The sequence below is a fragment of the Anas platyrhynchos genome, chromosome 14 (assembly GCF_047663525.1).
Source record: "Anas platyrhynchos isolate ZD024472 breed Pekin duck chromosome 14, IASCAAS_PekinDuck_T2T, whole genome shotgun sequence".
Taxonomy (NCBI): domain Eukaryota; kingdom Metazoa; phylum Chordata; class Aves; order Anseriformes; family Anatidae; genus Anas; species Anas platyrhynchos.
This window is the reverse complement of record NC_092600.1, coordinates 18515002-18535814: the sequence shown is the minus strand read 5'-3', so window position 1 is coordinate 18535814 and position 20813 is coordinate 18515002. Positions and strand designations below refer to the sequence as shown.

The following is a 20813-nucleotide window of genomic DNA, read 5'->3' as shown; positions in this document are numbered from 1 at the left end:
ACAGAGACAACCCTGGCAAGATGTATGGAACAGTTATAAACCCCAACCACCATGGATAAGAATCATTCTAATATGGCACTAGGTGCCGTGAAATGAGGTCAGCAGAAGGTAGGTTGCAGGCAACAGAAGGCAGTGGTCCTTTGCACGTAATTAGTGTGTGAAATGTCCTGCCATGGTATGCTAAAAGTTTACATAGGCTCAAGAGGAGCCAGAGCAAATTACATGAAAAAGTAATCAAACTTCAAACCATAAAAACACCCGAGCTCCCTCTGAGCTACATAATATCTGTGGATTGAAGAATATTCTAAGGATACACCATGCCTGTTGTTGCCACCTGCATTTGATTTTGTCCACTATTAGAGAACACATACTGGACCACATAAACCTAGGGTTTATCTAGGACTCTGAATTTCCGATTTTGTGTTTGTGCATTTTACATAAGGCTTTATAATAGCCAGCTTCAGATTCCACTTCTTCCTCAGACTTGGGTGATTTGGGACAAACCATTCCATCCAATGGTAGTAACATTACCTTGCTAGTTAGTTTCCTAAAAAAAAAAAAAAAAAAAAAAAAAAAAGACAGACATTCTCCAGTTCATGTCTATGTATGAACTTTGATAAGTTATTCCTAGCAGCTATGCAAAGAAGTGCAGAAAATACAGAAGCAACCAACTAACCAAACAGCTCACCTAGCCATGATAACCATCTTTACTGTACATAAAACGATATGGTTTGCAAAAGGACAACTTGACCCAATAGCGTGTTTGGAAAATTAAGTCTCTTTACTGTAGAAATATTGCAGCACCCTGAAGCAACTGAAACCTATTATGCAAGTGTTAATGTGCAGCAGTGTTAAAGTTCATATTGTATGTACATCATAAAAAAAAGGAAGCTTTCAGAAAAGGTTTCCATGTATTTTTCTTTGCAACATTTTTGTTTGAAGCCTGTGGTATTTCAAAGCATTTGAATGCTGCAAAATGGGAAAAAAGATTTTGTGCAATAAGAACACACAAAATCTCCTGTTGTATGTAAGACATGCTACCCTCAAAGATACAGAGCCTACATCAATCATACTTTTTTGTTTACTATGTTCGTCCAATCTTTCACACATAATCATGTCTGAATTTTCTTATTTCACAAGAATTGCCATTTTTTCCTGTTGCCATGCTTCCTGCAGAACTGAAGCAAGTTAACGTGGAAAGAACAAAAAGCAACATCTGAGCTCTCATTGAGTGTGCTAGGTATAACTTCTATTTATTTCACTTTTTGTCAAAGGACACATTTGCTCTTTATAAAGCTTTATGAGTAATGAGAGCAATATCAATAACTTTTCTAACCAGATGGTGATGACAGTAAAACAATTTAAAAACACATCATTCTCTTTCTTTAGGAGATGTTTTATAAAACAGCATTTTGGAAGAAGCTTAACAATAGGTAATGCTTAGATAAAATGTAATAAAAATAGATGTGCTTTCAGCCAAATTCATATAGAAAACTATAAAGGTTTTTTTTTTTTTGATGCCTTATGAGATTACCCATAGTCTTACTAAAGAGAATACCATTTGTGAAAGAGTTGTAGTTTTATATATACACACAAAGAATGTCTACAGAAATATATTGGAAATGAGAAGTAATGAAAAGGCAAATTTTCCATAAAAATAAATAACACAGAGAAATATGGCCTACTTTCCTAGAAGAAGTCATTGCTTTAACAACAGTTCTGTATATTGCTCTACAGATATCTTTCATTCAATAAAAGAATTCCTTAAAACCTCCATTATAATACTTATGTAATGACATAGACTATGACAGTGCATTTTGATTAGCTCCCTTAGACCTCTCCTATACACATGACACTTCCAATGACTTCATCAAAATTTAGACTGGAACCAGGTGAGATGGTTATGCCTATACTGATCTGAATTCACACTGAGAATAAAAAATAAAAATTGCCTTAGAAGCTATGTTGCTCCTGTTAGCATTCCATTTCAGCTTCTAATATATGCATAAAAAGTTAAAAAAAATAAAAAAAAATCTTGGGGGAAAAAAAAAAGCATATATTACCATCTTCAACAATTCACATAGTGTTGGAAAAATACAATAGCGTGTAGTTTTAATTCAGTTCACGTAGCTAGAAGTAGAAAACTACTTATCTTTGTTCATGGAAGTTACTGCAAACTCATAAACTGTTTTAATGGAATATTCCATAGTGTATTCCACAGTTCAGGGACATGTTTCAGCAGAGATGCCTAACCACTGTAACCATCTAGAAACATTACCCAAGAAGAAAAGTTGAATTCTGCACAGTCCTTAATGCCATACACTTCATTGTAGCAGGATCAATGTCTGTTTCTAGGACACATACATATTCTCTTTTTTCTCATTAAGATAGCTCTGAAAAGCTGAGGATCTCAGGTGTGCTGTGAGCATACTAATAAATATTTAATTGAGCCTTAATTCACCATCAGATATAAAATCCATGAATTAACTGTGCAAATACTTTAAAGTAGCTAAGGCTTAAAAAAAAATACAATTTTATTTTCCATTAAATATTCTCTTTTTCTAATATTAACAAGTCCAAAGATTTCTTATTAGCAACAAAAAATAAAAAATAAACATAACGAATTAAAAGATTACTTTCCATCCAAATACTGAATATGTGGTATCTGTGTTTACAACTATCTGTTTAGCCTTTCAGTATTACCAGGCACTGCCCCATTTTGTCATGAGTGTGGGTTTTTTCATGGCAAAAGTATCCCACATACAGCATCTTCCTGCCTTGTTATAAAGAACTGATGAACTAAGCTAGGTATATTTAAAACATATAAAAAAGCTGATCAAAAAAAGCAAACCACAAAAGAGGAGTGTGAGGAAAGAAGAGATCATAACTAAAAAAATGAAGTAGATTTCTTTAGTTAAGAAGTCGTTCTTCTTACTAATACTTCTTTCATAAAAATAGGATTTAAAACACTACCACAGACACTATTAATGGATGAGGATAAAAATGTTATAACCAAAGCATTCCTTTTAGTGTGACTCAGGTTTATGGAGAAATAAAAATTCTAATAATATCTTCCATTCACTCTTGTCTCTATCAGCTTTATTAAATAGCATTGAAAGTGAGAACTGTAACTCTGGTGACCAAAGTCATGTTGTGCTACAATTCTGCAACTGAAGAAAGACATTTTACAAGTTTCTGAAGACTGCAGAATATCAGGGAAAAACGAAGAATGAGCTTGCTGTGTGTAGAGCTTGGTGGTAACTGTCCGAAGACAAGGTATATGTATGTATGTGAGCATCGAGGCAGTAGGAATCGGTAATAAGTTATGCAAAATGTTATCCTAAAGGGAGTGATCACAACATCACTGTGAGGGAATGGTGTGATTCCTCATTACATCTGTGCTGAAATTATGTTAGCATGGTAGAATATACATTTGATTTAATTTAAGACATTCAAACACATTTCATATAAGAGAGGTTCAAAGTCTCAGAGAAGCAACTTTGTCTTGTGCTGTCAAGGTCCTGTTTTTCTGAGGAACTGGACTAATTGTTCAAAAGTTTCCCTTCATTAAGTTCTGCTGTATTTGCTTACAAAAGCTATATGTTAACAAAAAGTGTGGCATATGGCAACAGCGTTTTTATCTGCATATTCTTGTTTTCTGCTCTTGGCCTCTTGCTTTCCATTTTATTACCTGCATGCTCTCCATGAGCAAAGTGATCCATCGACACTGTCTTAAACTTGTGAATTGACACCCACAGTTACCTAAGATTAAATCAGAACAGCTCTTCACTCATTTGTTACCTCCTTGTCTTGCCAACAATGGAGATAGACAGACATAAAGATTTATAGTGAAATCAAAATAAAAATCACTTTTCAAGATGTTGAATTATGGGATGGCAGCTGGCAAGAGATGTTATTAAATGTTATCTGTGCTGTATTATTCATCACTTTCCAAATGTGTACCCAGTCATCATTCAAATACTACAATGAAAACTGCAATTCTTTCTTTGTCACGAAGCAAGGTGACATTTCTGGGATAAGACCACTGTCTCACTGGGAATAGAAGGGGAACATAGACTTCCTTCGCATACTGCTGGCTTCTATTTTGCTGTGCACTACAGCCTGGTGCCTAAGCTCCCACAGCACAAAGCAATTGCCTATGCACTAGTAAGGTGCACCTAGCAATGACTCACATATAAGAATGCTGTGAAGAAAGAAACACTGTAAAACTATGCAGCTCCCCAGTGTCGCCATAACCTGTAACATGACCATTTCACTATCCTTCCTTTAGAGAGCAAAAAGATATGATCATCAACTTGGTTAAAACTTTATTTAAACTTCACAAACTATAAAAACGTCTTCTTCAAAAAGATAGCCATGTCCCACAAAGCAGTTTGCATTTTTTTCAAGTCCATTTCAGCAATAGATAAATCAGATGATCATGAAATAGCAAAAAAAATAAAATCACATTTTCTCAGGCAGGCACAGAAAGCATCACAATGTTGCCAGCTACTGGTGGGTGTAAACCCAACAGTTGCATTTGTGCTACCTTTGCACATGTTTTGGAGGCATACTTAGTACTGAGCAGTCTCCATGCCCTTATCAGTGCAAAACAGCAGCAGCAGCTGCAATTGGAAGTGCTAAACAGGCAGGTTTATGTGGTCATCCTGTCAACCTTCATAAGCTGTTAAAACTGAGCAATAAATGTGCTTATAACATATGCATATGACATGAAGTCAAGCACATGAAAAGTACATACATTAAGAATAGTAATGGTAGCAGGAATATATAAAATATGTGAATTTGGGTTCATGCGTTAGTAAAATAAGCCTGTCTGGTAGTTCCCCTCTTGGTAATTAGTGTCCTATAGGCATCTGCTTCACTGCAAAAAAAAATGCATAAACCATGAAAAGATTAAATATAATTATCATTATTTCCATTTCTAGGGCAAGGCCTTTTCATAAATAATCATGTCTCAGTGTAAAACTGGAGGTTTTAAACAGTTGCCCTATCATTCATAATAATGAATAAGATAAAAAGCCAAACCTTCATATGCTCATTAGATAGTGAAGACTAATTAGGACTTCAACCAGAAATGCCACAATACATCATGCTTACAGAGGTAATTAAAGCACTGATGATATTAAGACATATATTGTCTCCCACATCTGCAAATAGCACAATGCTGGCAAATTTACTTTACATAAAACCATATTCTTTTCAAGTGAAGTTAGAGGGATCTATTTTGTGTGTCAGGCCTTCACATCAAAGTCCATGTGTTCCATCTACACACTTGGTGTCAGAAAGAACCTAATTTTCTTCTCACCCTGTTCTCACCATGTTTAATGTTGTGCAATTCAACAGAGTGCCTTCAGTGTAAGACTACTGTAACTGAGACCTCTGTTAAAGTGACAAAACATCATCTCTGCATGAAAGTCAAAGATCTTTTTTCCTTCAGCTGGAAGAGGTCACTGAAAAGACTCACTGGCAAGACAGACTCAGAACAGCCAACGGAACCAACTCCCTGCTCAGTAAATTTTCAGATGAATAATTTCAGATGGAATGGAGTTTTCATGTGCTTCATGATTCAAGGAGCTGCCTTAATATAACCAGAAGCCTACTTTTTCATATCTGTCTCTGAAAAGCTACTTTTTCTTCTAGCTTTCTCAAAAACAATACATCGGCCAGGTGAGCAGGTGGTGTTTTGAAGACATGGCTCACCATACTGTAAAAATGGTATCAGTCTCTCATTTTTCCTTCCTCTTTGTTGACTATCATCACTTTCCTAACTGTAATTGTGACCTGTTGACTATCATCACTTTTCTAATTGTAAAGACTATATAATGTGTCAACTTTTCTATTTCTAAGTCTGTATAAAGCATAGGCCATGCCTGTAGCTCATTGGTACTGCTCCTATGCAAATAACATGCATTAATAATGGTAAAGTCATGGCCAACATTAAATGCCTTAATTTATTTCAGGAATATTTTGCTAATTTGTGAAAATAAACATTTACATGCATGTTGAAAATAAAAAAAAAAAAAAATGCAAAGAACCATTCAAGCATCTAATGGTTCTCTCACATCACTAATAGTTTAGAGAACATAAAAACACAAGTAAAGGTTTCAATTCCAGGTTTCAATTTAACCTAAAAGACAGCTAGAAAATGTTAATGTGCATTATTTAAGAACTCAGATTCCTATCAAGAAAAAGTGTACCCCCCAAAAATCTGTAATTTTGAAGGGTTCCTACCACATTTATTCTTCAAACTATGGACTGTATTCAATTCAGATATCTGCAAGGTTAATTTGCAGACAATCTTAGAATTATAGACTATTACTGAAAAAATGGAACCAAAGAACATTAACCATCCCTTTTGGCAGGCAAATTCCCCAATATAGCAACATACTCAATAAAAAATCAGTGAGCAGATTTTTAAGGCTATGTGAAGAATTTTAAATTTCAGCTTTACTTCTCGTTCTGGATAATTTGGCTGATTTTCTTGTAATACATTTAGTACTCAAAAAAAACAGGTTTTTGAGGCATTTACAAAACATTAAGGTAACTAAAACATACACTGACTAAAAATGAAGTGGGAAAGGGAAGAGGGAGAGGGAGACTGGAATATCTACCTATTTTTCAAGCAATATTCTCAACTGTGAGACAGAATTGAAAGTGACTGCCATGGATATTCAATTCTAGTCTCTAACATTGGCAAAGATCTTCATAAACTGTAGCTGTCTGCTTCTGAACTGCCCACAGAATTATTTCACCTTGGCAATCTGACTTTGTTTCACTAATGAAAAAGATCTTGTGTGTTTTCTTCTAGCAAAGAAAAATGTTAACACACATATGTTCTTTGTCACACTTCTTCTGGCAACTTGTTTTAGTCTCTGGTTTAAACAAGAACTTGTTTTGTTCACAACAGCACACTCTGCAAGAACAGCGGAGGTGGATTAGTTCCATCTCTCCCTGGGGAGCAACTCCCAAGAAATTCCTTTCTTCTTCCCACAGTTGGACAATAGGCTTCCAAGAAAGATGGTACGTGAAGCCAACCACATTCTTGGTAACAAGGCAGCAATGTTTTCTGCAGTTCAGCAGCTTGTCCACATGTAGGTCCAGCCTGAGCACTGGAGGAAAGAAGGATCATCAGTAATCGTAGGGTAAAAAGGAAGGAAGGAGGGAAGAAGGGAAGGAGGGAAGGAGGGAAGAACTACCAGCTTTTATAACTGTTGGCATTCCAGACAGCCACAGGGAAACCAGTAAACCCAGCTGTGAGGCAGGGAAGTTTAAGGAGAATATGTTTTAAGATTAGTTTCTATCTTACAGATTTTTAGTTTCCTGCCTTGGATAAGAATCAACAGAAACTGAATACTCTTGTGATTTCAAGACTACATCCAGGCCAGTGCCCTCGAGTTCACAGGGAGCAAATGTTCCAGCTTTGTCACTGTGCTGTGAACACAGCTGAATTCAGTAGCAGCTCAATAAGTCTACTGATGAATGAGAAAGACAATTTAAAAAAATGACAGACTCTGTTGTCCAGTAACATAGCCCTGTGATGCTTTGCTATGCTTTATAATTTAGTAAACTAGTATGAGCACCTTATCTAAAGCACATTACATATGTTGTTAGGCATAATAATGCATATGGTATGCTTCATTTAAACAATCAGATACACCTATTACTAGTCATTTATTTTGCATTTTGTTATTGATTGTTTTTTATGTTGCTGGGTAAGATAAATTAATCTAGCTGACAACATTCTCGCATTATGATCAGTTTAAAATTTTCAGCACAGAGTAGGTGCTTTCAACTACATTTTCAGTAAGAAAGCTGGACTGATGGATCCAAGTAGTATGAGCAAGTGTGCTTGTTGCTGAAAAGCTATAACCAGCACTATAGCTACAGAAGTGTTAAGCACCAAGTTAGAGCTATGCCAAGGAACAGTAAGAAAATCAAGTGTTCCACTAATCACATTGAGCTGAACTTTCTCCTCTTGTACTTGCTTTATCAGACTTTATATCCCAACATTGTTTGCCCTAGATTCATCCTATTCCTGCAACTTGCAGTTATTAGTTTGAAAGCTGTCTATCAAGACAACAGAAATCTTCCTGATATAAAGAAACAAAAAAAAAAAAACAACAACAAAAAAAAAAAAACACCACTAAGTAAATAAATCCCTTACTCCCAATCTGGAGTCCCAAGGCAGAAAAATAACAGAAATCTTGAGATTAGATTTTTCTAGAGGTTTTTTAGAGACTTATCAAAATTTTATACCCATTCCTGGACTTATTCAACTCTGTTATTTTGATGAAAGTCTCTTAAAATAAGTTTCTCAAGTGGAAATGGCTTAAGAATTTCCCACACAAAGTTCCTGCATCAACCTTAAATGAAAACAATCCTTATGGTATGCAACCTACCACTTTAGAGAGTACAGAAAGAAGAACCTAAGCAAGTTCCTTCCACCTCAAACTAATGTGGACCAAATTAAGATAACTGTAGGCATCACAGATGATTGGCTTCCTCAGAGACAGCACATATAAATCCTTGTGCATCTTCTTCAGGCACTGAAAGAACCCTTCAGCAGCAAACAAAATTTCCCATAAGATGCATCAAACTTGATTTCTCTTTCTTTCTATTCTCCCAGTTCATTTTCCATGCCTTGCCTTTTTACTTATTTTCTATCTCCCCTTCCTTCTTATCCCAGGCACCATTGTGATTATCAATTAGAAAAAGCTATTAAGACTTCTGGCTTTCAGCTGCCCTCACATTAGGAGACTGGTTCCTTCCTAGGTTCAGGCTACATATTAATTACTGTTTGAACTTTAGCCTCACACAAAAAGAAAAAATGCCGAAAACAATGCCTGAAAGAAATGAGTTTACAATGCAAACAGAAAATAACCTTCTAATTTCCATAAAGTGTGTGAGACTTGTTAAATTCTTACAATAAAAACAGACCTTGGTTTAAAATACCGCATTCCAGAAATAATAGGTTAATGTGACTAAACGTTTGATTCATATTTTGGTCAAATTAGAACAGTATTCAGGAGGCAGGTCATTGCTGTCTCCATTCTGTGAATTAATAATTCCAATGGAGAGCACAAAATGAAGAGCTTTGGTCAAAACAGCAGTAATGGCAAACTTCAGATCCAGTGCTGACCCGTGATGTACTACTGATTGTGGAAGAGCAAAGCATGCATGGATTCATATATATGTGTATGTATATTCAGTTCTGCATGTATATGACTATGGAACATTGGCTATATAGCCGCAGCAGAAAATGTTCTTTCTCCCTCTCAATAAAAAACAAAGATTATTTCAGAACAATATTTGGCTCTGTTGACAACCCACATCATAAGTCTACAAAACCTTTCATCTACTGAAAAACTGTTTAATAATATTCTTGTCATCTACTTCAGTGCTTATTAATTGAATGGAAAAGTCTCTGAGCCACAGGGCACACAGGAGATATCTGATTTCTTTCTGCATTATGCATACACAGAAGCAGCTGAGAGCTGCAAATTTTTCCTTTAAGGGGACTCCCAATGGGCTATTTAAAGAGACACAGTTAAGGCTGGCACTAGTAAAATGAAATTTTGGTACCTTAAAATTTGTCTCACATGTTGTTGGGACAATTTGTCCCATATGCCATCAGAATGTGCATAATGCTATAGACATGCTTTAAACCTATGCTACCAATATTCCTAATTTGGAATAAGAAGAAAGCAAATTTCTTTGTATACATAGGCACACAGATTTATTTAGTTTTCAAGGTGTTAGAAAAACAGAACAGACAGCATAAGGATGTTTTGTTTTAACCTTTTTGGTTCAGGTCTACTGTAAAATGTCACACACACACAAAAAAAATAAAATGAAAAGGTATTAGAGAATAAAAGCAGAATGATCAAGAGGAATCAGCTGAAACTATGCCTGAAAACAGAAGTAAACATTTCATTTTGAAGTGAGTCAAAACCATATATTTACAATGGTCCAATTGATTTAATATTGCTTTGGGAAGAAAAATAACATGTGATAATAGCTATGAAAATGTAATAGCAATTTATATCCAAAGGCTCTTACTCAGGGCAAAATCCCAGTCACTGAAGACAGAAGGAACTTTCCTCGATAGAATCATAGAGCTTGCCCTTGATAGACCTCAGTACAAACAAGATTTCATCTTTGTCATCACCACAAGTAGATCTAATCTAACATTAAAAATTCTATCTACAAGGAAATGAGAAAGCACAAAACTAACACAAAGTATAATTAAATAGCTTTGGGTAAATTAAAAATTTGTACAAGAGAAAAACAAAGACCAGTTTTCCTTATTAAATCATTGCCAAATTGTTACCTAACACTTATTAATAACGGAGATAATTTAAGGAGTTTAATTATGGTATAAAAGATAAGTGTGTAACACCAGCAAAGGTAAATTAACACAGTTTAGCACCAGTAAAACACTCTGGCAAAAGGCAATGTCTGAACCATTTAAGCTAAATATAGCTGCAAGCAACAATCACATATTGATGTAATGAAAATGCATACAATATTTTTTTGTCCATAATTTTTATTTTGAGATAAACAGTCTGTTGCCTACTGAGGATGGTCTTTTCTGTATATCATCCCATCTATGTATACATCAATTCCTTCTTCAGCAACATGTACTAAGGTACTCTAGTATCAGTGCAATAACTTGCTCTGTTAAAAGCTACAGTATTGTAGCTCAATATTGTATTCATTGGCATAATGGCCTTTTTCAGTCTTGTGAGTCTAACAGCACAGCAGAAGGTTTAAGAAATCTTTCCTGTTACAACACAATGTAAATGTAAAAAGAAATGTGTTATAGAGATGTAGTAAAGCAACTTATGCACAACTACAGAAATAAATGAGGGCATAAGCAATTTAAAAAAAGATGCTTGAAATGAAGAATAAATTTTAAAAGCAGGATTTCATTAAAGACCCCAACACTGCCATAAGGCCCCAGTGACATTTACTGATGATATAGTGGTAGGGTGTACTGCAATAGAAAAACAAGTGGGCTATTTCCTTTAACAGAAATAAGATAAAATGTAATTGCACAATTCAAAGAGTTGGTGACAAATTAGAAGCAAATTTGCCATATTCTGGGAGTCTCGTGGTTGAACAAGACTGAGAAAGGGGCAATTTGATTTTAGTTGAGAATTATAAAATGACCATGAGCTCCTGATGCCATGAAGCTGTAAATTAAGGTGAATACATCATAAAGTATAATATACAGGTAGATAAAAACAGAGAAGTGTTAAGGGGTTTTAAAACAAATGCTCATACTTCTCTGTCCAGAGTACAATTTTAGTGAACCATGCCTAATAATAACAACTCAAACAGGTCATAATTTCTGAGAATATACAACTCCTCCTACTGTATAAGAAACTTACAAAAACATCTAGGAAGTTTTTGGAAAAGAAAAGTGAGATCCATTTTTAAAGCTACATTATTCTATCTTTACATAAATAAATATTTTCCCAGCTTCTGTGTTAATATTTTTAAGATGTTTATTTGGATATCAGCTAATACCTGCCTGTATCAATTTGACTGTAGCAAGATTCCTCTGTAATTTCTTATCTGTTTCATTTTGTTTTTAATATGTGTTCAAAATCTGCAGTCCATCTGTATCAGCTCTCCCTCACAGATTTTCCCTGCTCATTAATCTATTAACGCTTAATTAATTCCAGTCATCAGAGTATATTGGTTGGAATACACCATTAAACATAATTTACAGTAACAATACCTCCAACTAGTGAATATTTGAGGACTTGAAATCAATTCATTTTTTACAGAACTGCACAACCCAAAAAAACTCTGCAGCTCATCAGGTGGTCCGTTTCTTACTATTCATTCCTAAAGAAACTTACAGCTTTACATTAAGTGCTTCTTCATTCATTAAAAGATTCTGTACTAGTTGTATTCACAATTCCAAGAGATATAGAGATATACAGATGTATATCACAACTGTTTATACCTTAGCATCCAGGATTACTTTCTCAGAATAAAGGAATCACCACAGTTAAATTTTATGTAACTCTATAAGCCACACTGCATACTGTATCTTTAAAAGATTAATCAGAGCAAGGTTTTTGTTTCAGTCTTGACATTAACATTTACTAAAAAAAAAAAAAAAAAAAAAAAATTGTCCTCAGTTGTGGGTTGCCATTTAGATATGTTTACTTACATTAATTTTCATCATCTGCTGCTAGAGTATGCCAGAGGAGTTTGTTCTGTTAAATGCAATTACAATCATTTGAGACACATGATTATCAAAAATTCTCTTAACTTAAACTCTTTTATATACATATACATAACATTAAAAATAATAATAATAATAAAAAACTATATATATATATAGTAACTTAAGTTAAGAGAATTTTATATATATAAAGTTCCTATTTCATCATGGGAATTACCTGATATTACTTGCTAGTTACATTAAAATATTTTCACCTTTCTATTAAAACTGCATTCAGACCCACTTCCAAAAAGGCAACTTCCAAAACCCAAAAGCAATAATTTAAACTTTGTTTCTAGTTACTAACTATTTCAAAATGTTTCTTCTGGTGCTTACTTTAGATCTCTTCAGGAGCACCTTATATCTATACAATACCTATATTAAGTATCTAATAAGCTGGTGAAGGAAAAGGTCATTTTTAGGAAAACAGATGACCAAGATCAGGTAACAAAAAAAAATACTGCATCCTACATCTAAATGTGGGATAGCTTTCAACAATGAAGTTTAGGGAATTTTAGTGAAGTGAACCAAACCTCTCAGACACTGCTGCTCTTTAGTTCTTATACAAATTTTCCATTGATAGAGTCTGATATTATTTCTCCTTGACTCTTCCAATTAAGATTCATAAACTAAACAGCTCAAAGCAAAAGAGCCAAAAGAGAATCAGTAATCTATGTTACAATAAATTACCGATTCTCTTTATCTATGTTACAATAAATAAACAAAAAAGAAAGCAACCTAGAAATTTCACTCCAACTATCGAACTTTACAGTGAAAGTAAAGCAAGAACTTCAACCTTATTTTTAAAGTTGAAGCACTTAGTTTCAATAGCAAGAAGCTGAATGTTTTCTCGAGCACTCAATTAAAAAGGTTGTGTCACTGAGTCCATATTTATGATATCTTCAAAATTCTCCACAACTAACATAAAAGTCTAACTTTTTTACCTGATTTACATACTTTTTTTGAGACTTGTGATGACAAGAAGAAAGTGAGAAATTGTTTTAGATTTTTGTTAATGCACCTGCAAAGGAGTAATCACAACTGAACATCCTCAGAAAAAATGACTTCAGTGTTTGCTGTCATCCCCACACTTATTTCCAGTCTCTGGGCTGCCCTCTGGACAATCAGGAGGCAAAGCAATTGCTGTTCAGGCAACTGCCCTTGCCAGAAAAAATAACAGACAGTGAACACTACAAGCAATTTCTAAGTAGAGTTCCAGTTATTTGCTGCCCTTTTTCCACATGCTTTGCTCTCCCCTAAAATAGTGACACCTATCTTAGTATCTACATTCATACCCATATCCTTCCAGCCTCAGGCATTAGCAATACCTTCTGCTTTTCTAGTCCTAATGACAAGAGATTACTTGTGCTAACCTTGAACTCCCAGTCTCCTCCTTTTTAACAGGTTTTAACAGCAGCTTTGCTTGGCATGAGAAAGGCTTTTTCCAGCAAATTAACCCTCCACTTCCAAAGGGCAGGAATAACAGCACAGACCACACCTGGTTTTCTGCCATTTGCTAAATCAGCTCCTAGGTCACTATTGTCATTTGTGACTCCTCTGCCAGCTCTGCTGGCAGGTGCCCCCAGTATCACAGCCTCCATCCTCCCAGAAAAAAACACATCCAGTACACATGGGAGCATTCAGTGTTCCAGTTGCCCTTCAGCCTCACATGAGGTTTGCCCATGCTGCAGGCTGTCCTGCAGAAAGAGCGGCACACAGCGTGGCCAGGTAGTATAAGGAATAGACTCGCACAGTGTTGTTACTGGAAGGATGCTGCACTTCACCAATTACTTGTTTTGTTCAAATGAAGAGCTTCTGCTGGAACACAGATTATCCTTATTAATTATCCTAATTAATTAGGTTAATACAAGTTTCTGTCCTAGCTGAAAATATGTAACAATTTTTCAAGTCTAACTATTAATTATCCTTGTAGCAGTAATTTGTTTTCTCTGATTGGAAGATTATAAAATGAAAGATCTTGCAACAATAACAACAGAGAATGATTTTCAATTGTTTGCTTGTTTATTTTCTCTAGCCAATGCTTGTAAACTGCAGTGGCAGTAAGGCCCCCACGTAGGAACTTACCAGCTGAGCACTTTAAGGGGAAGTCAGGTGAAACTGCTCTTCTTCTTAATTACATCAAATGTATGACTTCAGTTCCCTCCTAGCTTTCTGTTGCTGTTCTTTGTTGGGTTGTGTTTTTTTGTTTGCTTTAGCTTAAATTCCACTTTGAACATATGTTAAGGACACTCAGATTTAAGAGCTGATTTTTCAGTGTTTTTTGTTTTTTTTTGTTTTTTTTTTAGAAAAAAAAGCTTTTCTATGAAACATGGTAAGTATTAACTTTGGAGAAGTCTAGAATTAGTCTCCTATATAACTAATGATGATATTGAATGGTATGGATTTTTTTTCTCAGTAAGGTGAATTACATGACAGAAGCAAGATCAAATATATTTATACATTAAACTGATTAATAAAAAATACCACATCAGTTTTATGTTCTGACGACTGCAGCAAGAGCATTTGGGATTCCAAATGCCTGTTTCCCAAATTCTATATTTGAATCTATTTTAGCCAATACCTCTTACCATTGTACTCTCAGTTTTCCTTTCCACAGAACAATGAACTTAACTTTCAGACATTCATTGCTTAAGTTTGCACAGACACTCATTTAAGTATTTACAATTTGCATAAATTACAATGGAAAGGGGGTTTAAAGTTATTTTTCTTTAAAATAGAGTCTAAAAGAAAAAATAATTACTTTGTTATTTGAAGTATGTTGTAAAGGTTCACTGAGTAGATGAATGTCTTAGAATGAAGCAGTAGCTAATTCTGCACTTGGACGCTGACACATATTTTGAAAGCATCATGAGAAGTGCATATTTTCTCTTTACGTATGCCCCAAACTCAGGTACAACATTGAAAAGCAGTTAGAAAGCGATTAAAAAAGCAGTGAGCATGGGTGTAAGAGCACCACATTTGAAAAGCTGCCCCAGTGACAAATGTGGCTACTCACTGACATGGCCACAACTTCTGTCTGTCTCCAGGGGGCAAGTGGCATTGGTCTGCCAGAAGCATCCACCATTTGATCCTAATACCAGTGTGTTGGGTCTGTCTGAGCTGGAGTCACCTTTTCCCTGCAGCAGCCCACACAGGGCTGTGCTCTGCACTCGTAGCTGGAACAGCACCGGTATCACTCCAGTGTTGTGTCTATTGCTGCATAGTGCTGGCACAGCATCAGGACTCCTTCCAAGCCCCCAAGAGCCAGCAGGCTGGGGGTGGGCAAGTGATGGGGAGGGGACATTGCCAGGGCAGCCGACCTAAACCAACCAAAGGGATATTCCATAACACCTGATGTCACACTCAGCAATAAAAAGAGAGGCTCTCGTGGGGGAGGGAGCTGTCCTCCTGAACAACAACTACACATTTTGAGGCCCTGCTTCCCAGGACGTGGCTGAACACCGCTCATTGATGGGAAGTAGAGAATAATTATTTTTTCCCTCTCTCTGTGCTTCCGCGCGGATGGATTGTTTCTTTTGTTTCTTTTCCCTTTCCCTTTAATTAAACCTTTCTCATCTCAAGCCTCGAGTTCTCTGTGTTGTATTTTCTCCCCCTTCCTCTTTGAGGAGAGGGGGAGTGAGAGAGCGGTTGTGGTGGAGCTCGGCTGCCCACCTGAGTAAAACCACCACAACCAGTCAAGTACTGCACAAGTAAAGGTTCTAAAAATTACCAACCTTCACTGAAATTCTTAAAGAAATTGGGATACTCTGCTTTTAGTTGCAGCTTACTGGAAACAGATTTTTATTTTTTTTTTAGCCTAGGGAAACTCAATTTCAGTGCACCAATATATATCTTTCTGTAATACTGTGCAACTGGCTCCAGTGAGGGAACGCAAACAGATATCTTCCCTTAAATGCAATATTCTTGCTCACCTGAGTTGAAAAGGAATAATCAGTGGCAGATATGAAATTGCTCATTTTTCCATTTAAAGCAATACCTTACAAACTATCAGGAAGTCATATATCCCATTCATCTTATACAGTGTTTTGCATCTTCCCAAACGCACTGGAGTGCATACATAATTCACACATAGGAAATATTGAATAAAATGTTCATTTTGCAAACAACACATGGCAAATAAGCCTTTATTTGCTCCTCTTGTGTTATGCTCTCTTTCTCTTTGAAAAATACTCTTCTGTGTAATTTTTGATCCAATATTTCTGTGGTGTTATTGTTCTGCTACCTTACCTGAGTAAATTGCATATCAAAAATATCAGAGGACGCTTACTTGCAGCTACATTCTCAGCAAGAAATATATGCAACGAATTCACTGCTGAGAGATTTATGTGATTCTAATCAAAAAGTGTCATAATAAAATGTTTACAATGTAAAATGAAAGATCTTGAGGTTTTTGAGGTAGTTGGATGGGAAGTTTGCTGCTTGGCAGAGCTAAGCTTCTATGAATGTTTATGAATTATTCTACTGGAAAATGAATGATGGGCTGTAATAGTCTTTGTGTACGTGTCACTATTCCCTACTGCACTGTGATGGGACTATCCATGTATAACAGTTCATACAGCAGAGTTGCAGCTTTTTCCTTCTTCAGTAGATGCTGGAGTTGTCAGAGACAGACACTTGCTAATGTCTATTTATATGCATTTGATTCCAGATATTTGCCAGTTCTTTGCAGACGAAAGGGGCAGAAAATGGAGTTCAAGAATAAATAAATTTGATATCCTAAAAAGAAGGAAAAAAAAAAAAAAGAAGGAACGATGAGGCTTATTTTAGGACATCTCCATATAGCGGCATCATTCATCCACTACAAACCGTAACCCAGGCATGAAATGACATTCAGTCTTTGCCCAGTCAGGGCACATGTGTGTCTGTCAGTGTGTGTGTATGGGGGTGTCAGTTCTGGGCTGTTCCCTATTACAGACCCTAGCAGAGCAGTAGGCATGAAATGGCAGGGTAGCTGTCCTGGGCACTCACTGCCCGGAATCAAGGAAGCATGTAAAGAAGAGTTTCAAATGTCAATGGAGTTTCTGCCTCGGAGTGTACTTCAGCTAACTCTGAGCCAGGAATTCCTCCAGAGCCAGCAGCTGTAAGCACCCTTAGGACCCACTCTGTTCTGCTGGATCACTGAGCCACAGATCAGGCTGCTGTTCCATAAGATAAAGGCAAATTATTTTTTTTTCTAACTTCAGAGCACGGCTGCAGCATACAGCTTAAGAAATCCTCATTAGCAGGACCTTTTAAAAAAATAAGTGAACAAAATGAATAGAAACATTTATACAGCAAACTATGTGCAGGTATTAGAAATGGTTTCTGTATTTCACTTTTTCAAATGAGAGATGGCACAATAGGTGACAGTACATTCAGTAATTGCATGGATTGCAGCTTCCCTCATGTTGTTGCTGGAAAAAGGCAAGTTGGTGCCTGGAAGTTGGTCTCAATTTCTGTAATGCTCATTAGAGCCTCTTTGAGCTGTATGACACTCAAGCAAACTTATTCCATTGCTGTACTTTCCCTTTTGTATTTGCTAAGTTGTTAGGAGGCAGTATTTATGAAATATTGCAAACTGGGCTGGGTGCAGCTCCGATTTCCTAGTCTGCCACGGTCTCATTAAAAATGGTAGTCTTGGGGTAATTTAGAAAACAAAATACTAGACAGTATTTTACTTAGTAGACAGGTCCTGAGATGCAACTGCTTGTGCTACATTAAAATTTCTCTTTACAAAACAAAAACACAAATGACAAACTCCAAGGAAGCATTGCGGAACATATTCCTCTCCCAAACACATGCAGTGGCTGCCTTCCTCATGCCTTGAGCCTGTGAATTCTCATAGTACTGTGCAGCATACAGCAGCTTCAGCCATCTCAACGTTTTGCTTTGTTTTAGTGCGTAAGTACATACATTTCACTACAGAACTCAAACATATAAAAACTGAAAAAATCAGGTCACAGCATAGTTGAAAATTTCAAAAGAAAGTCTGCATGTTTGTTTATTTGAAGAAATATTTGTGTAAATGGGCTTCTATAATCATACACGTACAATAACACTGAATCAACAGCACTGGTACACCTTTGACATTAGTTGTTTTCATATCCTTTAATGTGACAGTAATTAAAATTAATTCATGCAGATTCTCCTTTAAATATACTCCATTAGCAAAGAGTATTTGTCAAATCTACTTCCAGCACACAATGTCTAATGATATCCCTAAACATTAAAAGCCCTAATCTTGTAATTTACTGCTCAAAACAGTTTACATGGAATAGTCTAATAAACTGCAAGTAGTGAATTAACATACATCTTGTACGTGGAATAATCTACCAGAAATTCATGCATATTTAGTAACAGTGTGATACAATTAACTACTGTGGACCTGCTGAAATGGGAAGTGGCTGTGATGTCATGATCTAGACAAAAAGTGTTTTGAATACTCTCAACCATTAACTGTTTCATAAGGATGTATAATTTGTGCATACAGTTCATGACATGAATACAACTAGAAATTCTAATAAGCGCCATAGCTGAAACAGCTGCAGACCTGGAGAATTGTATTATTTGCCATCCCAGTATTATTCAATACGTTTATTCAATCAAACCCAGCACTACCCTATTAGGCACGTTGCCACCACGGTGGTGAACAGAACCTAATTCTCATATCAATGCAAATGTTAAAAAATAAAAAATCCAGCTACATTATGTTATAACCCCACACATACAGAAAAGAAAATTTATTAGGCCAGTATTTATGTGAAATGTTACATTTTGACTCAGTGGACATTAACTACAACTTTTGGGTTAGATCCTTGATAAACTCAAGGTTTCTACTGTGCAGCTCCAAACTCAGTGTTCAAGGATTAGTAAGCGGTACTGAGAATGCAGAACATTCATAGTATTTTACAGATAATAAGGCTAAAAGATTGCTATGCAGAAATAAATTAAAAAAAAAAAAAAAAAAAAAAAAAAAAAAATGAATGAACTACTAATACCTGTCATCAAGAAAAAGTGTATACACATTTACATGTCAGGAAAAAGTGAATCGACAGTAATCACAATCCAAAAATGAGCATCTCTGAATTTTTCACGGTGTCTGAAGAGACTTAGCAGACGTTCTGCGCACTGGTCATTGGGTCTTATAAGGGTCTCTACTTTCATCCTTTACCTCCACACACCCTGTGGTGGTTAGGGAAAAATATAACTACATGGACTAACTTGGCATTTAAGAGAAATGCCACAGATGCAGTTACTTTATCAAGAATTTAAGGCATTTGAGGTCTTGAATGAGAATCTGCAGCAACCAGGCAGATCCCAGCAAGTCACAGATGGGTCAAACAAGGCAACAACCAATTAACCTAATCAATAAAACCCCACTGTGCTTCACTCCTCTCCAACAGAAACAGTGAGAGGCCTGGTTCACTAGTGTTATTGGGGACATCACTTACACATACAGACAGTTAATGCTTGAAAGTACGTAAATATCTTCAGAGATGGAACTGTTGCTTCAATAACAAGGTTTTACATCATTCAGAGAGATTGCCTTCTGTTTTGCCAATGGGAATTTGCAACTAAATTATTTTTAAAAGGATCTAGGCTAACTTTATCTCCTCATATAGCATGAGTGTTTTATAAATGACTTGGATTTCTGGATTGTTCAGCACTGCTCCTTCCTAAATGGTTTTGATAGTTGAACACGGAGTTATAATAAGCTATATTAAAAGTGGTCAGAAAGCAAGGAGCTGTCTTCTGGTTAATTGCTCTTAATTTCAGGTGGCTAAAGAGACCAAAGAAATTATAACCTATTACAACTTATCAGCTTAGCAAAACAGAAGAGCTGCTGTCACAAACCAATGAAGTTTCTTCTGTCCTGATCAGGATTTCAGGCCTCAAATATTTTGACGTGTTGCATTTCTCATGGAGTTTTTAGCATGAAACACTCTCCCAAATATATGAAACGTTGGGCAGTACTGGAAAACGGGCCTTTACAGCACTGGGATTTTTTATCTGGTAACGATTATATAATGATTAGATTTACCGTGTTATTTCTAGAAATAACTCTAAAATGTTACAAATGTTTTATCATTTTTAAAATCATAAATGCTTAAGAAACACAGAAGGTTATTAGCATCAGTGTAGCCCCTTAAACTGCTGTGAAATGAGCTCTAAATATGCTATAAAGTGACTTCAACAATTTATAAAGCTTCCCCTGATTAGCCTTGAGCGAGATACGAATGTTAGAGGAAACCACTGTTGCAGAACAGATAGTTATTCACTTCAGGGATGGGCAATCCTTTAGTGGTTTGCATTGAAAACTAAATGATAAATGCTTGTTCCTTCGGTGTTGATTTCTAGTGTTTTTCCACACTGCCTCCAGAATTTGCTCTCCACCTTATAGATTCAAAAAAGAGCTTTTTTGACAAATACTCTGCATGTCTTTTCTCTGAGCTCTAGTGACACCCCCAGTCTTCTCTGGGCAGCATTCTCCCCCATATTTCCACAAGTACTATTTTTCCTGAGGTATTTAAATAAAGTTAGCATCACTTCT

At 35.9% G+C, this 20813-nt stretch overlaps 1 long non-coding RNA gene across 1 annotated transcript; it reads right to left on the bottom strand.

Annotated features, from left to right (window-relative positions):
• Positions 1-4311: 4311 nt before the first annotated feature.
• Positions 4312-14263, bottom strand: LOC110352619 (uncharacterized). Its single transcript, XR_002401843.4, has 2 exons — positions 13636-14263; positions 4312-7130 (listed from the first exon to the last, which is right to left on the bottom strand). It is a non-coding gene; the product is annotated as an uncharacterized lncRNA (long non-coding RNA).
• Positions 14264-20813: the final 6550 nt, after the last annotated feature.